The sequence below is a fragment of the Apium graveolens genome, chromosome 9, assembly GCF_009905375.1.
Source record: "Apium graveolens cultivar Ventura chromosome 9, ASM990537v1, whole genome shotgun sequence".
Classification (NCBI taxonomy): Eukaryota; Viridiplantae; Streptophyta; class Magnoliopsida; order Apiales; family Apiaceae; genus Apium; species Apium graveolens.
The window spans coordinates 253984958-253998917 of NC_133655.1; the positions used below are offsets into that span (position 1 = coordinate 253984958).

The window sequence follows — 13960 nt, forward strand, 5'->3', positions numbered from 1 at the left end:
AGTTTGCTAGATACTTTTGGTTATTGTAATTCTGCCTTGAGTTAATTTTATATATTAAGGATGTAAATTAAAATATAAGCAGTTACTCAGAATTTGAAAAATTCCAAGCTAAATGAATTTGAAAGACAAATATACAGAGATTTCTGAAGTATTTATAATTCATATTTCAGTTAATTTCCAATTTTAATCAAATTAATTTTGATTTACTGGAGATTAATCTGCTGCACAACATTAGCTGAGTTCTTGCCTTAGGATGAAGAATTGAGCAAACAAATTTCACTTACAAGTCTAGTGAAAGTTTCTTCATCCAAAGGTTTAGTAAAAATGTCAGCTAGTTGTTTTTCTGTTGGTGCAAGAAGTTTGAATGCTAAAACAGGATACATGTCTTAGAAAGACATAATTTTTATCTGTGAAACCAACGGCTCCATAAATGATTCCCTTGTAATGTCATGATTCCAAGTTGAGCTTCCTTCCAGTATCTGAAGATCCTCTTTCTCTCTTTGAGACTGTGCAATCAAGCTCAGGTGAATGAAATGAGCTTTCATTTGCCATGATTCTCTTGTTGGGTAATTTCTTCATTTCCTCAGTCTGACAAACTTTACAAGCTTCAACTTGAGCAAGCTTGTTTCATTCTCCTGATACCTTGGTGTAGAAGCAATAAATACCATTCTTATTTGTTGAGTCAAAATCTTCAACAAACAAGCTTCCTTTCCTTGCTCCCTTAAGAGCAACTTCACCGGTTTTCTTGCTGATAATAGTGCATTCTCCTTGTAGAATAAGACTTGAGACCATTGTCTACAATATGTGTAACGTCTGGGAAATTTACGTCTGTATTATATCATATTTATAATAAATTATGTGTATTAATGTGTTATTATGTGTAATTATCTATCAAACCCTAATTGCTACGTGTTACGTGTATTCTGTGTCATACTGGTATTTTTAAGATATTTTTCAGATATTTTGTTTTGCATTCATAAGTTTCATTTCAAACGTTTTACGACCCAAACCATGATTTTAAAGCCAGTATTTCATATAAAATAATGGGCCTTATTTTTCATCAAACGGCTTTTACCATCGCATTATTCTAAACATCTAGACATTTTATAAAATTTCTCGTTTTGCGAAAAATGACTTTTCCGGGCCCCATTGGGTGTTAAAAACCCCACAAAAATCATATTTTTATTTTTATAAAATTATAGGACTTTTATTTATACCATTTCTTTGTATTTTTGCATTATTCACAATTTTTGGGAAATTTTGGCATATATATTGTATATATAAAATAATTATAAATTAAATTTTAATACTCAAAAATTGTAAATAAATTAGGGCCAAATATTTTTATTAGATGTGTAATTAGCCCCTTAATTTTATTTAGGGGTATTATTTTTCATACTATAAATACCCTAATTATTCTTAATTATATAATTAAAAATCAGAAAAATTCTGCAATTTTCCCAAATTTCCAGAAATTAGGGTTTGGTGTTCTTGAGTTCAACCAGCGATTTGATCGTGATTCCCACCTCCAAATCAGACATGTAAGTAGTTAATCGAAAGCTCTTGAGCTCTACTATCTGATTTTGCTATCAATTTCATGTTTCAGTGTGTGATATTTGATTCGATATTTTAGGGTTTATATGTGAATTAGGCGTTTTAATTTCTGGGGTAATCCTTTCTGTATCTAGAAAGATTGTTGGTTTATTTGATGTTAGGGGTTAGATTACGTGAGTTGAGAGCTTCCTTTTGGCATATAGATTATTAATTTTGATGTTCAGAAGTGAAATATCGTGTTTTGGCCGGAGATTTGCGGAGGTTTGGCCGGAAAACGGATTCCCGGGATTAAATCGATGAAGGAAGGCCGGGGATGGATTGGTGATTGAATTTGGAACAAAACTTGCTAAAAACCGAAGCCAAACGATTCCTGAATAAGCCAGATTGCAGTCGCCGGACTCCGGGAACGTCGCCGGATTCTAGAGAATTCCCGACGAGTTCTTGGAGACCCGACCCGGGATTCAACCCGGAAACTCGATTGAAAACCCGGTGGGTTACCGGTTTCAATCTTCCAAAACCCTAATCCCTTTTCTGATTTATATTTTTAGAATTTTAGAATTTAGTTTTATTTTTATAAAAACAGAAATTAGTTTAATAATCCTAAAAATCTATTAAAAATTAGTTTTAAATTCTGAATTTTTTTATTAATAATTCCTAAATTATTTTATTATTTTATTATTTTATAAATTCGAATTTAGCTATTTAATTAATTATTTAGTTACTTATCTAATTACTTATCTATTTATTTATTATTTAGTAATTAAGTAATTACTTAATAATTAAGGATTAAAATTAATCGAATATTATGATTTAAAGATTCGATAATTAGTTAAATAAAACGAGTAATTGAACGATAAGTTTGATTATTATCATTCGAGCGATAGTTAATTATTTGAAGAATACCAGAATAATTATTCATAACGAATAATTAAATACAGATCATCGATTAAATCGTAATAATAATCGTAGTAGTTCAATAATTATACGAGGAATTCGAGTAACTCGTATTTATATGAGTAGTTGATCGTTGAATTGGAATATGATTCCAATAATAACTTATTAATTCGATAAATAACGTAACAGCTAATTGTATCGATTATTTATTTGTAAATAATCGATCTAATCGAGTAAGTAATAATAAATTGTAAATATTTGTAATAAATTATAATTAATTCTAATAATTAGGGATTAATTATTTTAAATTATTAAACAATTATTTATATATTAGTTACTAGTTTTTTATTATTTATTAATTATTTAAAAATAATTAATTACTTCGATAATCAATCAAATAATTTTCAATAAATAATAACATATTCATTTTAATTCCAAAAATTATAAAAAATCATTTTTGACTCTGATTTTTCTTAAATAATTATTTAAAAATTATTTTAGGGTTTAAAAATTAGTAGTAATTATTTATATTGAATAATAAATTGAATTATCAGTGTTTAATTGATATTAATTAGACCGTTAGTCCGATTTGGGTGAAATGAAAGCCCTTTGACTCAGAAAAATGAATTCTTTTCATTAAAATTAATATTAAGACCTAAATTTTTCTATAAATTAGTTGACTTTGTTATTTTTTTGATTATCAGTCGAAGAGCGTGCCGAGAAGAGTCCGAAAAATTCTGGAAAAATGGGAAACGAGTCAGATAATGATCAGTTGAGCCATCAGCGAGTCAATTTTGATTTTAAAAATTATTTTAACCATAAAAATGATTATGTGCTTATGTGCTTATGTGTATTATATGGTTAATCGAGTCTTGCTTGCTAATATGTAATATATGAGTCAGTCAAAAGCGCATGGGTAGACAATGAGAACGATGTTAAGTCGATTCAAGATGCAGTTAAAGTACGAAATGATCTAACCAGTCTATTTTTGCTAACAGAAGCTAAGCCAGCAAGACAGGTTGAGTAGGTGATAGACGAAGGTGTCATATTTACAGTAAGTCGCGCAGAAGGCAAGTTTCTCCCCTATTCTATTTTCAGAATAGTGATATTTCTTCAGATTCTTATCACGCTTGCACTCTTTTGATTCTCTTTTTCATATTTCATTTTGATTCTTGCTTATCCTTTTCATTTGACTTTATTGTTCATATTCCAATTGTTACTCATAATTATTGATATATTCTGGTGATTAGAATATGTCAAAGCATACCGATTATTCCGGTTGCTATTCCAGGGACTGGATAATGATACTTTGGGGATTAAGTTTACCTAATCCTAAGGACCGGGACATAACCGGATCCTTGAGATGGGCCGTAGTACTTGGGTGCCCGACGAGATCTATATAGTGAGATATAGATCTGCACTGTATCTTGGCTGATCAACAGGGTATAGATGCGAACTTGTGTCCAGTTTAGTTCATTTGTATTCGCCAGTAATGGCCTTCTTTCTATCCTCGCGGGGTTATATCTTTGTAGATATACCCGGGTTACAGTATTATTTAAATTTCTTTAACACTGTTTATATTTTGTGGACTTGTTGAGCAATTTTTGGCTCACCCTTTTTGTTGTTATTCACCTTATAGTTTTCAGTTAAGAAAGGATATGAAACCCCGAGGACTCGAGTGGTAACGAAGCGAGTCAAGCCTCGGGATCCTCTCATACCCAAGGTGTTGATCCCAATCCAGGAAGAAAGCTTTGAGTTTCCCGAACAGGTGAAGTGTAGATAGTTAATGTGTGTGTGTTTTTGAATAAAAGATGAACTTACTTTAAAATTGATTAGAAAATGGTTTGTAATAAAGAGAGTTTGTAAGATTTTAAATTTGGTTTGTAATAAAAGTAGTTAGTGGTTCTTGTTTTCATACTTCAACCTAAAAACATCATGGTTAGTGTTAAAGAGATTTAGATTCATTTCTTTATTATTTGTTAATCAGATTGTACAAGTTTGGTGATTAGCTAGTAACCCCCGGACTTATACCCCGGGTCTGGAGGGCGTTACAGGTTTGGCATCATAGCCGTAGGTTTGGTCCCTGAAAATAAGAACATTAGGGTTAAGATAAGATAGGGAGATCACATAGGATATGAATAGTCAAATAGGAAGAGTAGTGTTAGGATTTTGGTCAGATTAGAATAGGAAAGTATAAATCTTAGGATTGTTCAGTGTCCTTTCTTCTTTCTTTGGTATATTATCAGATTGCGTCTTCAGGTTATTCGGCTTCTTTTGAGAGGACATTCACCGGGCCAGTAGCACCAGTTATACCTCCAATATCTGAGTACATGTTTCCTCATCTACCACCTCCACCACCATTACCACAGGAGCCAGTACCACCAGTACAGGGGATAGTCCATGACCCTATAGAGATGTTTGATCCATTTGAGTTCTTTGAGCCGATGGTTCCTTTACCAGTTGAGCATCAGTTTATACCGGGGATTGAGCCGGAGTTACCATCACCAGTGTTACCTCCTATACCAGTGCATTCCCCAGAGCCGGACGCATTTCAGATGATTCCAGTCGAGGGAATGGGAGAGCATGATGTGGATCTACAGTTAGGGTTACAACAGCAGGGTGCAAGTATACCGAGGGTTCCGTCACAGGAGTCAGTGGGTCAGGTTGCACAGTCGCATATGGTACCATACCATGAGTACAGGGTTATGAGAGATGATGTGGAGTATTGGAGAGCACAGTGCCGAGAGATTATGCATTTGTTTGACCAGAAGGACAGAGGACCGTTAGCGGCCCTTCAGCCAGATTACTATATGAGACAGAGGTTGTAGTCGGTTTTGATGAGTGCCACTTGGGAGCTAGATGATTTGACCCATTAGGGACCGCCTTCTTTCGCAGAGTTCTACAGGATATTCCGCTTGGCACAGATTTTGGTCCAGGCACTTAGGGATGAGCTGAGGCGTATTCTGCCTGGGTTTTGAGACAGTGACTTCATAGTACAGATGTATATAGATGCAGCATAGTATAACATAGTGAGTAGTGTGTATGTGTGTATTAGTAGTTTAACCTGTAGTAGTAGTTTGACTGATAGTAGTTAGTGTGACTTGTAGCCGCGGTGATAACCAGCAAATCGAGACATTTTGTAGCAAGCATTTACACCTGAGGCTGGTGTCATATATATAAAATAAACTTTTTCAAATTTCTTTTATTTAAATTTCAGTCTTTACAGTTTTACAGCATTTACCTTCACTTTATTATTTTACAACTTTTCATATTATAAATTCTGTCAAAAAAAAGAAAAAAGAAAAGAACAAACATTTTATTTAACTACTTACATTTCCAGTTTTTATATTCAACAATTGTTTTCTTTATTTAAATCATGTTGGTAATACAGGATAAATTGTTTTCTTACCTACTGTTAATTATTTATTAAACTGTTAAAGAAATATCACTTGTTTTATTATTAGAAGATGGCACCAATAAGAAAGACTAGGGCTGAGACTTCTAACAACAATTCCGAAGGACAGACTAATGAGACCATGAACCAAATGTTCCATCTGATGCAACAACAGATGGTAATGATGCAGCAACAGATGCAGCATCAACAACAGCAGATTCAACAACAAATGTTACAACAGCCACCTCGTCCTGAGCCCCAGAGGTCCACCACCATTACCTGTTGTTACTTTTAAGCAGTTTCAGTCGGTTAAACCTCCAGAATTTGATGGGTCAGCTGATCCTATTAAAGCTACCACCTGGTTAAAAGAAATAGAGAAAACATTTGCACTAGTGAAGATAGGTGAAGACCAGAAGACTGACTTTGCTAGTTATTTGTTGAAAGGAGAAGCAAATTATTGGTGGGAATCTAAAAAGGCTTTAGAGGGTGAAGATGTTATTGCATGGGATAGGTTTAAAGAGTTGTTTTTAGAGAAACATTTTCCTCGCTATGTGAGAAATCAAATGCAGATTAAGTTTTTGGAACTGAAGCAAGGAAGTATGTCTGTGACAGAGTATGAAGCCAAATTTACTGAATTGGCTAGGTTCGTCCCAGAACAAGTGGATACTGAAGAGAAACGAGTTCAAAGGTTTCAAGAAGGATTACGATCGTGGATCCGTGGACAAGTTGCAGTTTTTGAATTAACAACATATACCACCGTAGTCCAGAAAGCCTTGATTATCGAAGGAGAAAGTGAAAGATCTCAAAGGGATAGAGGACAGGGAAGTTTCCAAGACCGCTCTAGCAGGAAGCCGGGATTTCAAGCCCGGACAAAGTTGAATTTCAAAAGGATAGGACAAGGAACCCAGAAAACAGGTAATCGTTTCCAAGCCCCCAAACAGTAGGGAATTATCAGAGTCCCAGTGCCGTCCTGTAGAACTTATGGACGTAAGCACACCGACGTATGTATCAAAGCAGATGTGACATGTTTCAAATGCAAGCAGAAAGGGCACTATTCTAACGAATGTCCAACGGGAAAGACAACAAAAATTACTTGCTACCAATGTGGAAAGAAATGGCATATCGCTAGGAATTGTAAAGGACCAGCAATGGCAGCTAGTATTCCTAAAGTATTGGCATTACCTCCACCACCGCCGCCTAATCAACCCAGAGCAAGAACTTTCCACATGACAATAAAAGAAGCAGTGTAGAGTCCGAGTGTAATTGCAGGTACGCTTTTGGTGAATTCTGTAGATTCAAAAGTATTAATTGATTCTGGAGCTACCCGTTCATTTATTTCTGAAGAATTTCTTGATAAGTTATATTACGAAATCGAATGGTTGGGCGAGACGTTAATTATAAAATTAGCGAATGACGACCAAGTTCCAGTAGATCGAGTATGTCCTGCGTGCGATATAGAAATAGTTGGACATCATTTTTCTGTAGACTTGATTCCTTTTAAGTTAGGAGAGTTTGATGTCATTTTGGGAATGGATTGGTTAGCTTGTCATAATGCTCAGATCGATTGCGCGAATAAGAAAGTCAAATTGCGAACTGCGGAAAATGCAACGGTAATGTTCAAGGGCGAAAAACAGCAGAAGAAATTTCTGACAGTGATGCAGATCAAACAATTGCTTCGACAAGGATGTGAGATGTACATAGCTTATGTGTTGGATACTGAAAAAGGAAGTCCTAAACTAGAATACATTCCAGTTGTATGTGAGTTTCCGGACGTCTTTCCAGACGAGCTTCCAGGGTTACCGCCAGATCGAGAAATTGAATTCACGATTGATCTAGCACCATGTACAGAACCAGTTTTGAAAGCTCCATATCGAATGACTCCAGTCGAAATAAAGGAATTATCAACGCAACTGCAAGATTTTCTAGACCGAGGTATCATACGACCCAGTGTATCCCCATGGGGTGCACCGATATTGTTCGTGAATAAGAAAGATGGAAGTATGCGACTATGCATTGACTATCGGGAATTGAATAAGCTCACTATTAATAATAAGTATCATTTACCGAGAATCGATGATTTGTTCGATCAACTAAAAGGAGCCGCATGGTTTTCGAAGATAGATTTGTGATCAGGCTATCATCAATTGAAGATTAAATCTGAAGATATTTCCAAGACTGCGTTTCATACGAGATATGGACATTACGAGTTTCTGGTAATGGCCTTCGGTTTGACTAATGCGCTAGCAGCATTCATGGATCTGATGAACAAAGTATTCAAGAAATATTTGGATAAATTCGTGATCATATTTATTGATGACATCTTGATTTACTCAAAGATGGAAGAAGAGCATGTTGAGCACTTGAGGATAGCTTTAGAAATTTTGAGGAAAGAGCAACTGTACGCGAAATTCTCGAAATGTGAATTCTGGTTAAAAGAAATACAATTTTTAGGGCACATCATCAGTAGGGAAGGCATCAAAGTCGATCCAGCTAAGATTGGAGCTGTGTTAAATTGGGATAGACCAAAGACACCAACAGAAGTTCGAAGTTTCTTGGGATTGGCAGGATATTATAGAAGATTTGTCAAAGATTTTACGAAAATAGCAACGCCGTTGACCAAGTTAACTCGAAAAAGTGAAAAATTTGTATGGGATGACAAATGTGAAGAAAGTTTCCAAGAACTGAAGAATCGATTGGTAACCGCACCGGTACTCGTATTACCAGATGAGTATGGGAATTTCGTCATTTTCAGCGATGCTTCGTATCGCGGATTAGGATGTGTATTGATGCAGCACGGTAACGTCACTGCATATGCTTCGAGACAGCTAAAACCTTATGAACAGCAATATCCTATGCATGACCTGGAATTAGCAGCAATCGTATTTGCGTTGAAACTTTGGAAACACTATCTCTATGGTGAGAAATGTGAAATTTACACATATCATAAAAGTCTGAAGTACATCTTTACGCAAAAGGAACTGAACATGAGATAACGTCGATGGCTGGAATTGATTAAAGATTACGATGTTACGATCAATTATCATCCAGGGAAATAAAATGTTGTGGTTGATGCGCTAAGCAGGAAAGAAAGATTGAATTGGTTAACTTCATGCAAGGAATTAGCCAAGGAATTCGACAAGTTGGAAATCAAAATTCGTGTTCCCAATGAATCTACAGAAGCTATCTACGCTATGACTTTTCAACCAGAGTTGCTAGAGAAGATTCGCCGCTGTCCAGAAAAAGTGATGAGTCAAGATGACGACTTAACCGGAGAAGAAATCACAACTTAGAAGGATAATGAAGGAATTTTACGCTTTGCATCGAGAATCTGGATCCCTAACGTGGCGGAATTGAAAAAAGAAATATTATGAGATGCGCACAGTTCGAAGTATTCCATTCATCCAGGAAGTACAAAAATGTATCACGATCTGAAGGAAAACTTTTGGTGGCCGAATATGAAGAAGGAAATAGCAGAATGGGTAAGTAAATGCTACACATGCCAGAGAGTTAAAGCGGAACATCAATGTTCGAGCGGATTATTACAACCGTTAGATATTCCAGAATGGAAATGGAAATATTTAGCGATGAATTTCGTGGTAGGACTACCAAGGACTAAGGCTAATCATGATGCGATATGGGTAATCATTGACAAACTAACGAAGTCGGCACATTTTCTACCGATTAACGAAAGATTTTTACTCGATAAGCTAGTGCACTTGTATCTCAAGGAAATTATGATGCGACATGGAGCTCCAATATATATCGTGTCTGATCGAGATCCCCATTTCAATTCAAGATTTTGGAGACAATTTCAGGAATGTCTTGGAACTAAATTAAACATGAGTATCGCGTATCATCCGCAAACCGATGGGCAAAGTGAAAGAACTATCCAAACGATTGAAGACATGCTACGAATTTATGCGATTGATTTCAAAGGCAGTTGGGATGAGCACTTACCTTTGGTTGAATTTTCTTACAACAACAGTTATCACGTAAGCATTAGAATGCCACCGTACAAAGCATTATACAGAAGAAAATGCAGATCACCAGTACATTGGGATGAAGTGGGAGAACGCAAGATTTTGGGTCCAGAATTAATCCAACAGACTAAAGAAAAGATGGAACTTATTCGAAAACGATTAGACGCAGTGGAAAATAGGCAACGCAAATATGCAGACCAAGCAAGGAAGCATATGAACTTCCAAGAAGGAGAACATGTATTACTCAAAATATCGCCATGGAAAGGATTAACCAGATTTAACAACAAGGGTAAATTAAAGCCGCGATACGTCGGACCGTTTGAAGTTTTGAGGAAAGTGGGAAAAGTTGCGTACGAATTAGCTTTACCGCCTCATATGTAACATATTCATAATGTGTTTCATGTGTCGATGCTTAAGCGATATAATCCTGATTCTAGGCATGTAATAGAATATGAATCGGTAGATATCTAACCTGATTTGTCTTTTGTAGAACAACCGATAAGAATTTTAGATCGGCGAGAGAAAGTGTTGAGAAATGAGTCTGTATCTTTAGTGCGAGTTTTGTGGAGAAACCCTATGGTTGAAGAATCAACCTGGGAACTTGAGAGTGAAATGTTAGACAAATATCCTCATTTGTTTTCATAATGAGATTCTGAGGACAGAATCCTATTAAGGGGGGAAGGATGTAACATCTGGGAAATTTACGTCTGTATTATATCATATTTATAATAAATTATGTGTATTAAAGTGTTATTATGTGTAATTATCTGTCAAACCCTAATTGCTACGTGTTACGTGTATTCTGTGTCATTCCGGTATTTTTAAGATATTTTTCAGATATTTTATTTTGCATTCATCAGTTTCATTTCAAACGTTTCATGACCCAAATCATGATTTTAAATCCAGTATTTCAAATAAAATAATGGGCCTTAATTTTCATCAAACGGCTTTTACCATCGCATTATTCTGAACATCTAGACATTTTATAAATTTTCTCGTTTTGCGAAAAATGACTTTTCCGGGCCCCATTGGGTGTTAAAAACCCCACAAAAATCACATTTTTATTTTTATAAAATTATAGGACTTTTATTTATACCATTTCTTTGTTTTTTTTTATATTATTCATAATTTTTGGGAAATTTTGGCATATATATTGTACATATAAGATAATTATAAATTAAATTTTAATACTCAAAAATTATAAAAAAAATTAGGGCCAAATTATTTTATTAAATGTGTAATTAGCCCCTTAATTTTATTTAGGGATATTATTTTTCATACTATAAATACCCTAATTATTCTTAATTAGTTAATTAAAAATCAGAAAAATTCTGCAATTTCCCCAAATTTTCAGAAATTAGGATTTGGTGTTCTTGAGTTCAACCAGCGATTTGATCGTGATTTCCACCTCCAAATCAAACATGTAAGTAGTCAATCGAAAGCTCTTGAGCTCTACTATCTGATTTTACTATCAATTTCATGTTTCAGTGTGTGATTTTTGATTCGATATTTTAGGGTTTATATGTGAGTTAGGCGTTTTGATTTATGGGGTTATTGTTTATAATTGATGCTTGATATAGCTTCTTGTGGACTAGTATAATCGATTTCAAGTGATTTTAACATCAAACGATACCTGTGTTGCATAGTTCGAATATTAGGGTTTATGTGAATTTTAATCGTTTTTGTATTTAGAAAGATTGTTGGTTTATTTGATGTTAGGGGTTAGATTACGTGAGTTGAGAGCTTCCTTTTGGCATATAGATTATTAAGTTTGATGTTCAGAAGTGAAAGATCGTGTTTTGGCCGGAGATTTGCGGAGGTTTGCCGGAAAACGGATTCCCGGGATTAAATCGATGAAGGAAGGCCGGGGATGGATGGGTGATTGAATTTGGAACAAAACTTGCTAAAAACTGAAGCCAAATGATGCCTGAATAAGCCAGATTGCAGGCGCCGGACTCCGGGAACGTCGCCGGATTCTGGAGAATTCCCGGCGAGTTCTTGGAGACCCGACCCGGGATTCAACCTGGAAACCCGATTGAAAACCCGGTGGGTTACCGGTTTCAATCTTCCAAAACCCTAATCCCTTTTCTGATTTATGTTTTTAGAATTTTAGAATTTAGTTTTATTTTTATAAAAACAGAAATTAGTTTTAATAATCCTAAAAATCTATTAAAAATTAGTTTTAAATTCTGAATTTTTTTATTAATAATTTCTAAATTATTTTATTAATTTATAAATTTGAATTTAGTTATTTAATTAATTATTTAATTACTTATCTAATTATTTATCTATTTATTTATTATTTAGTAATTAAGTAATTACTTAATAATTAAGGATTAAAATTAAACGAATATTATGATTTAAAGATTCGATAATTAGTTAAATAAAATGAGTAATTGAACGATAAGTTCGATTATGTTAGGTCACACACACTGTAGAGGGGGTGAATACAGTGTAAAATACAATCAAATCGAACTTTTAATATTACAAGTAACAGAAAACGAACTTTATTGAAACAATAAACCCTGTTACAGTATGGAACTGTTACCTCTCAGTGATGAACAAATATCACGAGAGCTGCTAGGGTTACAATGAATAATCTTCTCGAATATGTTAACACTTATAGTGTAAACCCTATATCTGTGTTTATATACTACACAGTTACAAGATAATCGCCAATTGATATGGAATATAATTCTGCTTCCTAAAATATATCAATCAGATATCTTTTCTTCCAAGTATTCCATTCTTCACAGAACTCCTTCTTCATGCATATCTCTTCTTATGTTTATCTCGATCTTCTTTCCTTTAATCAGCTACTGTCCTTATCTGAACGTCCCTCAGCACTTAATTCTGATATCCATCTTCTGATGATTATCTCCTGATAATATAAGTACTGATATCCTTAAGTCCTGACTTCCAGTAAGTACTGATTTATCCTGTTTAAGTAAGATCTGAAAACTAAACATAAATCATATTAGCCATGACATTATCAAATATATCTAACAATCTCCCCCAACTTGTAAATTAGCATAATATACAAGTTTAACAGATATTTGATGATGTCAAAAAAACATTAAGTATAAATGCATGAGAATTAGACTAGATAACTACAACTTACAGTCCTTAAAGCTTTACCAACATTTAACTTCTGATAACAGCTTCAGTCTGTACAAATATCAGAATTTAATCAGTTATAGATCTTGACTTGGCTTCATTTTCTGATGTCAGGAGTTGTTCTGAGATAGTTCTTCAACAAACATCTCTCAGCATATCTAAGTTCATCAATCATCCTCCTTGTTAGGTCCCAATGTGTTTGTAGAAGGGGGGTTGAATACAAACCGTACCGAATAATCGAATTAAATGCGGAATAAAAATATGAAACAAAATTTAAGTTAAATAAGAATATTATTAAACTTGAAAGGTGTTACAACAACTGTATCGATTACAAGGAATTAATCTCAAATTAATTATCACAAATCTAGAATAAATTCGACATGAACTTTTTCTATTTTTGTAATAAAAAGATTCAAATGCTAAACGCAATTTGAGATTAAGTTCTAGGGATTTTGATCCGCTAGATAGTTACACAAGAACAAGATAATGATTTCTAGTGGTTTGGATTTAACTTTACTAGCTAGAAATTTTGATCTTGAATTTAGCAGTGAAGAGATGATATATTTTTCAGCTTCTGCTTTTCTTTGTTCTTGAACTGTTTTTCGGATCGATATTGACTTCTGTTGCTTCTCTTGTTTTTGTAATCAATCAACCTTTTATTTAATTGGCAAGAAAATCCTTTTAGCTCAGCAAGACAATCCATTGAGCTAGCAAGACAATCTATTGAGCTAGCAAGACTTTTGGTGAGACTATTGATTGAACTAGCAAGACAATCAGAATGAACTGGCAAGACAATTCTCCTCCCAGTGTAACTTTCGGTATGACAATTGAAATGACTTGGCATGACAATCGGTATGACAATCCAGATTGTCATGCTAGTTCATTTTCAATTGTCTTGCTGATTTAAACTGATTTTAATCCAAAAATAATTCTGAAAAATCTTAATATTAATTCAGAATTAATTAATCAATTAATTCAATTAATAAATAAATTAATCTTTGCAGATATAATTTATTTTCTT

At 34.2% G+C, this 13960-nt stretch overlaps 1 pseudogene; it reads left to right on the forward strand.

The window, feature by feature from the left end:
- Positions 1-7455: 7455 nt before the first annotated feature.
- Positions 7456-13960, forward strand: part of LOC141686175 (putative DNA-directed RNA polymerase) — a 70746-nt pseudogene continuing 64241 nt past the window's right edge.